The sequence below is a fragment of the Pogona vitticeps genome, chromosome 3 (assembly GCF_051106095.1).
Source record: "Pogona vitticeps strain Pit_001003342236 chromosome 3, PviZW2.1, whole genome shotgun sequence".
NCBI lineage: Eukaryota > Metazoa > Chordata > Lepidosauria > Squamata > Agamidae > Pogona > Pogona vitticeps.
Genome location: NC_135785.1, coordinates 195,918,503 through 195,932,578, shown reverse-complemented (window position 1 = coordinate 195,932,578; position 14,076 = coordinate 195,918,503). Strand labels below are relative to the sequence as shown.

The window sequence follows — 14,076 nt, the reverse complement described above, 5'->3', positions numbered from 1 at the left end:
TCCAGAGGTGAGGAGCCACCGCCGAGAAGGCCCGGTTTCGTGTCCTTTTTTTCCGGGCCTCCCTTGTCGTTAGGCTCCTCAGCCTCACCTCCTGGCTCATGCGGGTGATCCGAGTAGATCTAGGTGGAAGCAGGCATTCCATCAAGTATCAAAGTACCTTCTCTTTTTTACACCTCCAACATAGTGATGATAATTTTTATTTATTATATTCAGTTTTACTGGCATTAAATACCACCTCCATATTACCTTGTAAATTTTTTCCTTTATCGTTACTGACATGTTCTTCATAATTGTTTAATCCCATGTTTAATCCCATTCTTCTCCTAGTACTTCTTTATCCAAATGATTGGCTATTTTAATGAAAACTTCAACCAGGATGGATTTGATTTAAATCACAATTTAAATTTTGAAAATCAGATTTTTATGATTTAAATAAAAACATCATTTAAAATTAAAAATCATTACTTAAACTGATTAAAATCAAAATGATTTTTTAAAATCATTTATTTTTATCCACCCTGACTTCAACTGAAGTAACAGCATACAAAGTAATATCCAATAAGAAGAAACATATTTTACAGGCAAATTATTGGTAGTTGAAAGTTGAGTTTTATCTGCACATTTATTTAAATGGTTGAACTTCCAGCATAAATAATAGTAATTTCCTAGAAGTCAAAATCATACTAGTTATACACTGGCACAAGTGCCAGTTCCATCAATGTAGATGGAAAAATGGTAACAGAAGAAAAAGGAAAGGCAGAAGTGCTCAATTCCTATTTTGGCTCAGTTTATTCCAAAACGACAGAATATGACCCCCCAGACAAATGTGAAGTGCAGGTGGTGGGGACAGGATTGCAGCTGGAGATTGATATAAAAATGGTCAAGGAATACCTTATTATCTTGCATGAGTTCAAATTTCTAAAGTTAGATTAACTGCATCCAAGAGCACTGAAGCAACTGACTGAAGAATTCTCAGAACCACTGTCCATTAGTTTTCTTGAAATCATGGAAAATAGGTGAGGTGTCATACAATTGGAGGAGGGCTGTTGTCCCTACCTACAAAAAGGGCAAAAAGGAGGAACCTGGGAACTACAGAACAGTCAGCCTGACATCAATCCCAGGGAAAACGCTGGAAACAAAGTAGACATTGTCTAGAGGGGCGGGGTAAAAATTGAATAAATAAATAATAAATAAATAAATAAAGCAATCACTATTCAAACACCTAGAAAACAAAGCACTAATAACTAGAGGCCAACATAGGTTTGTCAAGAACAAATCCTGCCAGACTACAGTGGGGTCTTGACTTAAGAACGGCTTGAGTTAAGAACATTTTGACTTAAGAACCACTCTCATAGGAAAATATTGACTTGACTTACATACTTAGATTTGAGTTAAGAACTGAAAAAAAACCACGTGGGAGGCAGGAAAAGTGCAAAATTTGAACTTTCAGTTAACTGTTGGCCAGTGAAAAGGGTGCCTGTCTGCTTCCTCACTCCTCCCAGCGTTTAGAGAGTGGAATGGGAGACAGTCTTCGGACTGCCTGGTACTGTACTGCCTGGACTGTATTTTCCCTGCCTTCCCTGAACCTTTCTTGACCTAAGAAAAAAAGAAACAAAATATCCCCCTCTAGTGGTCGAAGGCAGAATAGCAGCTTCCCATTAGTTTCTATGGACGGAAGAGCAGATACGGATCAAATGGTTTTCAATGCATTCCTATGGGAAATGCAGATTTGACCTGAGAACTTTTTGACTTGAGAACTGCCTTCCAATACGGATTAAGTTCTCAAGTCAAGACCCCACTGTAATCTAATCTCATTTTTGATTGGGTAACATCCCTGATAGACAGAGGAAGTGCTGTAGACATCGTATATCTTGACTTCATCAAAGCTTTTCACAAAATGACCCAAGGTATCCTGATTACCAAGTAAACTAGGTGTGGGCTGGATGTAACTGTCAAGTAGATACACTGTTGGCTACAAAACCATACTTAGAGGGTGATGATTAATAGTTCCTTCTCAAACTGGGAGGAGGTAACACGTAGGGTACCCCGGGGCTCAGTCCTGGGCCCAGTGCTATTCAATATTTTTATTAATTACCTGGATAAGGGGATAAAGCAAATATTAATCAAATCTGTGGATGACACAAAATTGGGTGGAATAGCTAATACCCTGGAAAACAGAAACAATATTCCAAATTATCTAGATAGGCTTGAGCACTGGGCTGAAAACAACCAAATGAAATTAAATAAGTGCAAAATACTGCACCTAGGAAAAGCAAACAAACACACAGCTACAAGCAGGGTGATATCTGGCTCAGCAATACTACAAACATGAAGGATCTTGGAATTGTCATAGATCACAAACTGAATATGAGCCAACAGTTTGATGTGGCTACAAAAATGGCAAGTGGTATTTTAGGATGCATTAACAGAAGCACAGACTCCAAATCCCATGAGTTACTCATTTCCCTCTACTCAGCACTGCTTAAGCCTCATCTTGAGTATTGTGTCCAGCACTTCAAGGTTGCCGACAAATTGGAACAAGGGGGGGAACAGGGATGATCAGGGGGCTGGAAAACAAGCCTTATGAGGAAAGACAAGAATTGGGCATGTTTAGTCTTGAGAAAAGAAAACTGAGGGGAGATATGATAGCACTTTTCAAATACTTGAAAGGTTGTCATACAAAGGAGGGGCAGGATCTCTTCTCAATCATCTCAGAGTGCAGGACATGCAACAACGGGCTCATGTTACAGGAAGCCAGATTTAAATTGAGTATCAGAAAAAACTTCCTAACTGTTAGAGCAATACAGTGGTGCCTCGCTAGACGATTGCCTCGTGGGACAAAAAACCCGCAAGATGATTGGTTTTTGCGATCACTATGGTGCCTCACAAGAGGTTTTTTTCTATGACCATGCTTCGCAAGACTTTTTTTTAAGACCGATGCTTCACAAGACTTTTTTTTTTAGACCGATGCTTCGCAAGATGTGTTTTTTTTTTTAGACTGATGCATAGGGAACCTCGCAAGACGATTTTTTCACAAGATGATTGTCGCGGAACGAATTAAAATCGCAGAAGAATTGATTTTTCAAGCCCTGGCCATGAAGCTGAATAGGTAGTCCTGGAAAACTCAGTATGTCAGCCTAGCCTGCCCCACAGATTACTGTAAGACTAACAAAGCTGCTTTGAATGTCTTATAAAATGAATGCAACACAAATAAAATAGAAGATTCTAAATACTTGATCACAGAAGTAGCCTTAGTTGAACAATTTAATTCCTTGGAATAAATGTTCATGTTCTATAACTGTTCCTTCACAGAACAGTCACACACAGATGGAGGGCACTATGACAACCAAGGCTGCACTTTACTTCTATACAGTGGTGCCCCGCTTGACAATAATCCGTTCCAGGAAAATCACTATTAAGCGAAATTGTCGTCAAGCAAAAAAACCCCATTAGAATGCATTGAAAACCCGTTAATGCGTTCCAACTGGGAAACGCCTCATCGTCCAGTGAAGATCGCCCATAGAGAACCGCCAACCAGCTGTTTAAAATCACTGCCTTCCGAAGCTTCTGTCCAGAAAACAGCCATTTTGCGAAGGGAGGGAAGCCATTTTGCGAAGGGAAGCCATTTTGTGGAGCCAGGAAAAAAATCGTTTTGCAAACAAACGGTTCGCAAAGCAGGCACTATAGCAATTGCAAAAAACTCATCGTCAAGCGATTTCGTCATCAAGCGGGTCGTCGTCAAGCGGGGCACCACTGTATCTGATTGGCTCTCCTCGAAACACTGCATCCCCTAAACAGCATACAAGGCCCTGTTTAACAAACATTAAAGCATTTCCATGTAGACACTGTATGTAGTAGCATGGATTTATGTGATGGTGCAGGAAGGTTTTGTGCTCCACATCAAAGGCAATCCATCTAAACCAAGCTTATTCATTTTAATGCACTTTTTATCTGAAAAATAATTTATCTGTTAAAGATATTAGACTTTTTGTCTGGCTCACATCCAGTTTTGCTACCCCATCCAGTAACACTACCATTAATTTTAATAATGGCTAAAAGTGCTGTTTTTATTAAGTTATTTCTGACTTGAGTTGCCATGGTTCCATACATGATCAAGGAAGACCAAGTGGATCAAACTTGGACCTCTTCCTCAATCATTCTTTTCTAGTCAATAAATATTAAGCACTTATTTCCTGTGACTTCTGAGGTGGCACTACCCCCATCCTAGTATGGAAAGAAAAGACATTGCAGATAATTCCTCCACAAACCCACTTGTCAACTAGCAACAACATAAATGAGCACACACATCCACTTCTCCCAAATGTTGATTAATTGCTAAGAACTAAGGGAGAGCTTTCTGAACACTGTTATCCTGTTAGTCTCAAGATAAGAATGCCTGCTTCCTTAACAGGTTCCATCATTATGATGGCAGCCACCATCTGTTTAAAGATCTGATTTCTGTCGCTGTATACTGATGAAAATCATACATAAAAGTCTACTAGTAGTGCCAACTAAACTACACCCATTGACTCAATTGCTGAATGGTGAATTGATATCTATATAAATCTCAAGTCATTCAATGCTCAGTCTCTGCAACAGGAGTACTGTCACCAATTGCAACCGATTGCTATTAACTAAGAATTCCGTATTTTTATTTCACACTGTGAATAACTTCATATCACTGTCCATATCACTACCATATGCACTTGAAAAAATAACTCTTTAATTAGTGGCAATTTGTTATTGCTGGTGGTGTCACTCCCACTGCACAAGTGAAGTTATCAATAAGATTCTGGCAACAAATTAAATTAGACTCTACCACTAAGATTCCAACAACAAATTGTATTTTAAAAATGTGATACATGGTTTTCTATTCTCATGCAGAAAAGAGAGGGACTGTGCTCACACATGGAGCATAACAGAAATAAACCTTCTTACACAGAACACTGGGAGAGATTTCAGCTCATGATGGAAAGACCAGCAAGTCAATATCAACCAACACTACTAGTAACCATTCACAAGGGCTATCTCATTTAATTTTACCTTATCGGAAAATATCCTCAGGAATAGCCACACATAATGCCACCACAAGTTTTGTAAAAGCAGTATCTGTCACCAGAACTGGGCCCAAACAAAAAATGTCATCTTTCTCACAACTGACTAGATCCTTTGGCGAAATACTACAAGTTATAAACAGTGCAGTGTTGTTATTGTTGTTTTTGCAAATTGACAGCTGCCAGTCACAAGTCTCACTGCATAACTAGGGGATTATAGGGTATGAAACAGATAAAGAGACAGGTTGTCTCCTACTGCTTGCATGACCTGTTGTCACATGAAAGCATAATGTAAAAGAATTCTACTCAAAAGTATTATATTTTCATCTCTATCACAATGAGTTTGGGGAAAGTAATCACCGAAGAATGGATTTCACAAACAACGTAGCAGGAATTCTAGCATGTCCAAATGAAACAATATTTTGTTCTTAATTCTTTGTGTTATAAGAGTTTTTAGAGTTTAAATTAAATTAAAATTAATTAAATTAATTTTAGCTGGACTTCAACTTACAAAGTAATTAAAGCTGGAGTTCAACTTACAATGGCATTCTAACAGGCATGTATTAATAAGAAAGAGACCATAAAATAAGACAAGATTTTGTTGTTGTTCAGACATGTCCGACTATTCGTGACCTCCATGGACCAGAGCACGCCAGGCCCTCCTGTCTACAAGATAAGGAAGCTCTAAAATTGGGGAAAGTGGCAATTTTAATGGAAGCAACAGAACCTTCCTGGCAGTATTTGTCTCTTTCATACTCACAATTAGGCCACTAGATTTTCATTACCTGAAACTTCCCTGGATCACCAGATGGCATAGCCACCACTTGCACTTTTGAAACCCATCAGCCCACAAACCAAACCATCCTTTTTTGTTTATGTCCAGGTTCCCTGGCTATGGGTGCGTTGTTGCCTGTATTGTTACTGATGAATATGTTCTTCAGCACATCCACCCCAGACTCATATTTGGTCTGTTTTATAAAAGCACGTCATATATTAATCCATAGCCTGAATATTATAATCAAGGTATCTGCCTGATTGGTAAACACAACAATTATTATACTGCTATCCCATTTCTTAGACTAAATTAACAACCTAGAATTGAAAACTGGGAAGAAATCAATTTTGTGAAATGTACAGAAAACCATGATAAAGGTTGCCATAAGTTCAGAATTGACTTGACAGCACATGATGGTGATGACAATGATGATGATGGGCAAACAGAGGGATCATCTTCACCTCCGACCAACTGACTGACTGAAATTTATCATCCTTACCATTCTCTAATCTGATGACAAGTTATCTGCCAAATGGATAGCAATATTTACTGTTACATCATTTATTGATATCTAAGTGTAACCCTAAAGCCCTTGGTATTACAACATCTCCCCCAATTTTACATGCACTTATTAAATCACTACCGGGGGGGGGGAGGGGACTTGCTTGAGTTTAAAGATGTGGCATACAGACAACAAATGAATGTGTATATCTATCTGGGCATCTTCCTTTAAAGCTTATACCTAGATTCTTTTTCAGAGAACAGGAGTTTTATGAAACCACTACCTTTATTATTCTATTCCTAGCTCCATCTTTTAAATTTGGACAGAATGAATGAAATCCAGTTGGTGTAACTTTATACCACAAAATGAGGATGACAAAATCAGCCAGCAAATAAATATTTTAATTTAAAACTTCCTATCCCCCCATTTGCCCTATGGAAGCCTCAGGATGGGAGGAATGCCTTTTATAGCACAACAGATCACTGTCAGATCGCCACCAGCAGGACTGCCAGTGGCAATTTTCCAATATGAAAGGCATGTCCAGAAAGAACTTTAAATGTTTTTACATTGTTTTTAATTGTGATTTTTATACTGATACATTTATTTAAAATATCTTTCTCCTTAAAAGGATCCAAGGCAGCTTACATTATTAAAAGACAATATTAAAGCTAACAAGTATATATATATACAGTATACTAAAAATGATCAAATACCATACTATAAAACATAAGCAACACCAAAAGACTTTCAAAGCAACAATCTATTTTTAAAAACCCACTGAAGCAGCCAGTCACTAATGGAAAGCTTGCCTGAAGAGAAAGGTCTTTGCTTGCTTGTGGAAGGACAATAAAGATGGGGCTAGGCTAACCTCCCATTGGAGGGAATTCCAAAGTCTGGGAGCAGAAAAAGAAAATGCCCTCTCAAATGTATCCACCAAACACACATGTAAAGGTTGTGGGACCTTTCCTGGTGATCTTAACATTCAAGCGGGCTCATAAAAAGAGATATAGTCCTTGAAATAACTTGGATCCAAACTGTTTAGGGCTTTATAGGTTAAAACTAACAACATGAAATCTGCCTAGAAACAGATCAGCAGCCAGTGGAGCTGCTGTAACACAGGTTATGTGATCCCTGTAACCAGCCCCAGTTAGCAATCTGGCTGCTGCATTTTGGACCCACTGAAGTTTCCTGACGCATTCCATAGGCAGCACCACATAAAATGTATTACAGTAAACCGGCAGGGGTCTATTTAAGGCATGTGTCACTGTGGTGAGATAAAACCTCTCCAGGAATAGGGACGTCTGGTGCATTAGTTTGGTTTTTTGTACCATTTTTAGAGGCATTTTAAAATCTGTGATTATTATATAGTTGCAAGTGTTGTGAGCACCCTTGGTCTCCTATGGGAAAAAAGGGGGCATATAACTAACATCAGTTAATTAACTGGAGATTTCTATTGTTGGCTGATGACATCATCCTTGCTCCACAACAAGATTTCAACCTTAGTTTATAGCTTTCCATTTTGAACCTTTCCTTTCCATTTGTATGCTTTAGCCTTGTTCGTTTATGATAACACGATAAAATGGATGTAAAAATCTTGAACACATGCACACTTCTAAGAGTCTCGTGCTCACACACAGTAGAAGGAAATTACAAACAACAAAAATAATTGAGATAGGAGACCTTCATATCAACAAACCTAAAAATCAGTGTGTAGTTTTTTGCTCAGACATCAGTCAACTCAGTTCAGAAAAACTGCTGCACAGCAAAAGCCACATATTAAGAGTCTAATTCAACATCAGGAATACATGTACCAATACAAAATGGAAACATGTTCTTGTAAGCTAAAGCTGTCCACAAATACATTATGCTTTGCTCTTTACCAGGTAGCAAAATCCTTTGAGCATCAGAAGCATCAGAATCGTAAAATGGTACTAAAGTACTTTTAACCCACTGTGCAGCAAAAAATTAAAAATTAAAAAAAGGACATCCAGGGACTTCTGGAGAAGCAGTTCAAACATTCTGACTTATGCTTGTAGGCGGCCATCATTTGTTCTTGTCACCAAGTTGTCCAGCAAGTGCACAGAAAAGTGAGGAAGAGGATGGGAAGGGCAACACAGAGTACATCCTACACTTCAGTTAGGTACTTTAGTATGCAGACAATACATGTCCTTCTAAGATTTGGAGTCCAAGTACATCCAACAGTCAACCTAGCAAAACCTTTTAAGTATTTGTAGCCTGGTTAACCACTTGAAACATACAGGTTGTGTTTACATATGATTAAATTGGTAATATTTCATGAAGTCTTATCAGAGATGGGAGAGGACAGGACCAAACAACAATTTGAACCATAGAAATATACAACAATAAGCTTAAAAGACACCCCAATTAAGGGAATATCTTTAAGATGGTCAGTAACAGCCACATGCAAGGTATTTGCAATACAATAACTCATACAGAGAATAGAGTCAATACATAATTAACAACTATCATTCAACCAGACAAGCTACAATATACTGAAGGGGGGACCTGTTACCAAGTCACAATCATGAATGTATCAAGATTGTTGCATTAATTTCCTCTCCCAAGCAAGCAAGCAAGCAAGCAAGCAAGCAAGCAAGCAAGCAAACGCACGCACGCACGCACGCACGCACGCACACAGAGAGAGAGAGAGAGAGAGAGAGAGAGAGAGCAATATATCAGTGCCCAGTATGTGTTCAGGAAGAGGCAAGTTAAATATCAAAATTCAGACATTTCATATTGTAAAACAAAATACTGTGGGGCATCATAAGAAAGATTCTGAAAGAGGTGGAGATTTATTCTTAGAGCCATACAGTTCTTGCCCAGATAAAGCTTTTCAAAAGAAGATCCAAAGCATTCTGAAAAATAACAAGTACTGCTATAGACATTACACAAATATCAAACATGATGATTAATGGAACACAAATTTAAATGTATTGTTCCTGAACTCTCAATAAGTGAGGACATTACAAGTTCAATAGTGTTCAAGACAATTCATAAGGAGAGTAACATGAATGAGCAACTATTATACTACTTATTAGTAGTTGAGACTCTGCCATGAAATCTAACGGAGGGAGGGGAGGTGTATGTGGTAATAGTAAAACCACTCCTCAAATATTTCACATACCTTGAAAACCCTCTTAAAGTCACTGTATGCAAATGTAGCATGACAGCATATAACAAAACAAAAGGTCTTATAAAAGTCAAATGCAGGTAGAATGGCATAATGAAAAAGATGACTAACACTATACAGTCAGTATACACAAACTGCTTCCCTTACATATAAAAATTTAAACAGAAAGTGAAACTTTAAAAAATTGCTAAGCCCCATAAATGAAACGTCTATAGACACAATGGCAATGTGTCTCTTACACCTCTAAATTACAAAGTAAAATTGATGAACTATGAGTGGCAGTACACTGTACAGAACCACACAGGAAATACCAGGCCACAGCAATACATAGGACAGAAACCAGTGTGAATCAAAACAAATCTTAGTGTATGAATAATTTTAGAAGAGGTAACTGTCTCAGTCTATCTGAGGAAGTGGACTTGTTCACGAAAGCTCACAGTAAAATATAGCAATCAGTCTTTAAGGTGCTACCTTTTTGTTTTCTTTTTTTGTTTGTTTTTGTCTGCTGTGTATGAATAAGTAATTCTTTGCAAAAAGACTAAAGTATATGAAACAAGTCTTGCAAGATTTTGCAAGATCTGCCATTAAAGACAGAAAATTAGTATTAACACATTAGCTTCTACTCTCCAGTGCTTGTATGAAGTGAAAAGTAAACCTATTTTTAAGGAAGTGTTTTCCCATAACAAAGCAGCAACCAAATCACTCAAGAGCAGTGTGAGTGGAGAAGAAAATATAGAGAACTGTTTCTGTTCCCTTACTCAGATTGTCTAACTAGGCTCAAACTATTATAGAATCAAGAATGTAGGTATCTGCAATATCTTTACAATTAAGGAACTCAAACAACCTACTTCCAAGCAATAGTATTTTGAATTGACAAGCAGAGCTCAACAGAGCTCAAATTACCCTAATATATAAAAACTCAACAAATAATTAAAATATCAAAATGTGCATTTTAATATTTATACACAATAAGTCTCTTGGGGAGACTTTTCTTATAATTTAAAAAAACATAGAAAGGCTTCATTAATACACATTTCCTGCTATGACATTGTCCACAGTCTGACAAATAAATGTGTTTCAGCTGAATTCCTAATGTAGCTGTATCTGGCATTTAATTAGTTATTAACCTGCCTTTTTCTTCTAATAGAGAATATTCTAAAGATATAAAAAAGAAGCAAGGAAAAGTTGTGGTTCTTCCCCGTAAAGCTGCATATAATTTTTAAGCAGAAAAAAATACCTAGGAGTTTTGAAGAAAATCAGTAAAAGGGAAAAAAATAAAGCTTCAAGAAATTCTGCTGTTTGAAACTTTTTAAAAGAAACAATTATTTCAGTGATCAAGTTTAAAGCATCAATATCAAGAAGACATTTCCTAATATTAGGAAAAGTGTTTCCAGATGGCTTAAAAATTGTTTTTGTCCCATTTAGTCTGTTATATTTTCAAAACTTTTCTGAAATCTGCTTCACTCTTCAGGTTTAGTTACCTCCCAACTCCTAGATAAAAGAGTGCGAATAATATTCACTGATTGTAATATCAGTACTTAGAAATTAGCTTCAGTGGTTATAATATAGGATCTTCATACACTACTTGTATCTGGGATTTCTAATATGCCATTCCATTTCACAATGAAGTGATAAATCTTGTATGGTGAATATAGTACAATAACCATATATGATGTTTTACCAAAAAATGCACCTTGTCCTTTTTCATGGAGTGGTTCCTTAAGAAAGTATGCTTCTGCAAATTCAAAATGAAAAATATTTATTGGAAAGATAAATTCAGTAATTTATTACCAAGGCAGAAAGCAAGCTAATGACAAGAATACAGTACACTAGGAAATGTTTGGGAGCTTTATATATACACCAGCAATGAGCCTTTCACTTGCTCAGCTGCAACTCTCATCAGCCCTGGTTTGCAAAGTCAATAGTGTGGAATGATGAAAGTTATACTTCAGAATAATCTGAACATGTTCTCCATCTGAATGTACAGCAGGAAGGGGATAGGACCAGGAAAATGTAAGTATTGAAAGGTTTATTCTATCACAATAATTCTTTTCTACCTCATGCTAAACATTATTTGAGAGCACTTGCCATTGATTTCAACATTAAAGAAAGGATGGATACTATTTTTGCTTGGAAGAAACTTTTGTTTCAAATCAATCATGCTTGCTTCCATATACAGGAGGAAAGTATCCATCACTCATTTTTCTCACCAAACACATGGCAAAATGGCAATGCACTGTTTCATCATGTATTCACACATTAATGATTTTGTTAAAAACAATGGATAAATCTGGACTCTCAAAACTCCAGATGTGATGGAAAATATTTTGATAATCACTTGCACCAAACTACAATAAAGTAAAAACTGCTCTTTTCAAGAAAATGGATTTTAAAAATTAGCTCATGTGCATTACACCAACAGTTTTTAAGAAATTATTAAAAGTACATACATCCCATTTGTACACTGCTCATTTGTCCACTATCTTCTGAAACGTAATAGAAATTATTCTAATCTGTCACTCTTACAGAGCTCATGAATTCAATTAATTAAATTCAATTCTTCCAAAAAGCTCTTTCAAGTTACAGAACTAAGCAAAATTAAAATGGGCAAAAAGCTAGCAAGAACTGATTGACACACATTTGAAAGCAGAACTTCCTGTGGCTCCAGTAGTACTATATCAGAATTAGATGGACTTAGATTTTGGGGGCATCTGTCTCTAAACACTACACACTGCCAACTGTACAGAGCCACTCAGCCCAGCCCCAAGTTTTGTTACCGGCCAAATTTGTCCCCCTAACAATATCAGTATGGAAAGCCCTCCAGAAGTAATGTGCATTAGAATCCTCTCTTACTATCGTCTCTATAATTTAAATATTGATAGAACTGCAAAGGAACATCTATTGCAACAGTTCTTTAGACAACTTTAAAGTATTGGTAGTAAGCTGCTTTTACTACTCATGCAATCCAATCTACCCATTTATCCAGAGATTCCATGAGATGAATGAGCATAACTCACAACTTGACATAAGACTGCTGCCTTACAGACCCTTTTCTGTTCAGTTTGTTGCACATTTCCATGAGATTAGAGCAAAATCCTGTATCAAAATCAGTGGTAAACACTGAGGAATACTGCCACAACTACATACCTGCTTCATTAAAAACTACGTCCTCAAAGCATTTTAGTGTCGTACAAACTACCTCGCGTTTAAAAAAAACTGTGACCTGTAATCTACCAGACTGTTTCTCCGGAGTTACCAAAAACAATTTGTAAAAAGATGACACACACACAAAGTAATATCAACTTTGCACAGCTCAAGCACAAAATTATAAAACACCAAATACGCACAATGAACCGATGTTGTGCTTTCAAACCTAGCGGAAATACCAGTCTTCAGACTGATCCTACAATAAGAGGACTTCATTGGAAGCCGAGAGTGGAGCCATGACACAGCCCACCTGCACCCATGACAATAATGTTTACAACGAAGGCGACAGCGTTAAGCCTGGTCGTTGGAAACCGGAATTAGAAAAAAAAAGAGCCTAAGCAGGGCCTTATTTCCTGGCGCAGCCCGGGCCTACACGAATCCACTCACCCCACCTCAGTAATGGCGTTTGGTGTGAAGCGAAACGAGAATTGAAAAGGAACTCCATGCCGGGCGAAGCGGGGCTGGGAACCTTTCTCTTCCCCTTCCCAGTTTCCCCAGCTATTTAAGGAGGGGCCGTGGCAGCCGCTGGCCAGCTCTGCCGGTCCGGTCCCCCTCCGGGCTCTGCAGAGAAGGGGTGTGTGTGTGTGTGTGTGCGCGCCCCATTCTCCTGCAAGGCCCAGGACAGGCCGGGCAGAGAGAATGAGCCGTCAGCCATTTTCCCTCCTCGCTCCAAAACACAGTTAATACCCGCACGAAAAGACGTTTCCCTGTCCAAGACGCACGGACACTTGAACAACAGCCACCGACGTATCCCCACCCCAGCTTTTTTTAAAAAAAGTCCTCCCCCCCAAAAAACCCCGCTCCCTCAAAGTCGTATTTCCCCTTGCTTTCCCCGACGGGCCAGAGCCACACCGGCCCCTCCTCGGCTCGCTCACCCCCACACAGCGTCCCCTGTTCCCGCTGCTGCTCCTGGCTCTAGTGCCGAGGCCTGTCCTGCTCCCGGGCGCTGCTGCTGCTGCTCCTGGTTCTGGCGGCGGCGGTGGGGGGAGGCGGCGGCGGCGGCGGCGGGTGTGGCCCAAGAGTTTCTCATCCCAGGCGGCAGGAGCCGCAACAGCAACTAGCCGAGCTACGTCTCATGCTGGGAAGGGACCGAGCTCTTGTTGGAGTCGCGGCCACTGCTCAAGAAGCCGGCTTAGTCTTCCCCAGACGCTTCGAGGAGCCGCCCGTGGTGTGGCGATCCTGGCCGAGTCTCCTTTCGGGGGCGCTTAGGCGGTTTTTTTCCCCTTTCCTTCAAAAAAAAAAAAAAAGCTTTTGCGTCACCAGCTGTTTGCTGCCGTCGCTTCCCGGCGCCGGCCGCAGTGCTAGTCTTCGGAGGCAAGGCCAGGGCCGGCGCTCTTTCTCGCCTGGCAAGCTCTCCTCAGGCTGGATTGGGCCTGCGGACTCCTTT

General features: G+C 39.0%; 1 protein-coding gene across 1 annotated transcript in view; it reads right to left on the bottom strand.

The window, feature by feature from the left end:
• Positions 1-13,708, bottom strand: part of USP9X (ubiquitin specific peptidase 9 X-linked) — a 131,824-nt gene extending 118,116 nt beyond the window's left edge. The window contains exon 1 of the mRNA XM_020783881.3: positions 13,565-13,708. The gene's annotated coding sequence lies outside the window, so the exon portion shown is untranslated. The remainder of the gene's footprint in view (positions 1-13,564) is intronic.
• Positions 13,709-14,076: the final 368 nt, after the last annotated feature.